This window comes from Poecilia reticulata, linkage group LG6 (genome assembly GCF_000633615.1).
Source record: "Poecilia reticulata strain Guanapo linkage group LG6, Guppy_female_1.0+MT, whole genome shotgun sequence".
Taxonomy (NCBI): domain Eukaryota; kingdom Metazoa; phylum Chordata; class Actinopteri; order Cyprinodontiformes; family Poeciliidae; genus Poecilia; species Poecilia reticulata.
Window position 1 is genome coordinate 21899510 of NC_024336.1, and position 1007 is coordinate 21900516.

The following is a 1007-nucleotide window of genomic DNA, read 5'->3' on the forward strand; positions in this document are numbered from 1 at the left end:
CTTTGCACATTATTACTAAAAATGTTTGCACTTTCTTATATTTAAACCAGCTGAGGTTCAGTCCAAGTAGAAGGAGATAATTTGTAAACAAAAATGACCAAGTCTTGACAGAGATTTTTAATTAGACCTACGTCTGGACTTTGACTGGGCCACAGCTCTGCCTGAATGTTTAATTAAGGGTGTTGTCCTGCTGGAATGGCACCTTTGACCCAATTTCAAGTATTTTGCACTATAGCATGTTTTCTTCCGGTATTACTCTGCATTTGGCCACATCCATCTTCCCATGTACTCTGACCAGCTTCCCTGTCCCTACTGAAGAAAAGAACTTTACGACATAAAATGTATGAATGTTCAAGAAAAACTATGAAAACTAACAGCTGATGCAAAACGACTGCTTTGTCATTTATTTTCTGTGGAGCATACATGTCGAATACAAATTGGAACAACAGGGTGCTACTATTGGGATGGCTCATTAATTAACATTTTTTCTTAAAAAAAAGAGAGAACACAGTAACTAATATCACACCTTTATTATATATCCACATATTGTGTAGGAAAAAAACACAGAATGAACTAAAAAAAAATAACACTAAGTATATTGAACTATTTTTGAAGCTTTAAATCTGTTAAATAGATCAGTAGTGAGGAAGAAACTAGTTGCATTTGCTTGAGTAACTTTAAGGAACAAACATACTTTGGGTTTAGTTTTACTACAGCACCAACACTAAACCAAAGTTTTTTACCTTTTTTTGAATAATACTAGTATTTAGTATCGCTGCTGTTTCTTGAGTAAAATTAAGCAGTCAAAACCCAGCAGAATGTAATCATGTTTTACTCTAAAGTACAGAAATATCTCGGAAGGACTTTTAAAATCAGTATTCGCAAAAGCCAAAATAGAGTGTTTTAGAGGGGGTAGATATTTGCATAACACGCCCAATTAGCAACATTCATTAGCAGAAATGAGCAGTAGATGAAATCATGTATGTTGCAAAGTTCCTTCTTCCTCA

At 34.3% G+C, this 1007-nt stretch overlaps 1 protein-coding gene across 1 annotated transcript in view; it reads right to left on the minus strand.

Moving 5' to 3' along the window:
• The window catches only part of LOC103466367 (uncharacterized), a 13362-nt gene that overhangs the window by 983 nt on the left and 11372 nt on the right, over window positions 1–1007 (minus strand). The window lies entirely within an intron of this gene.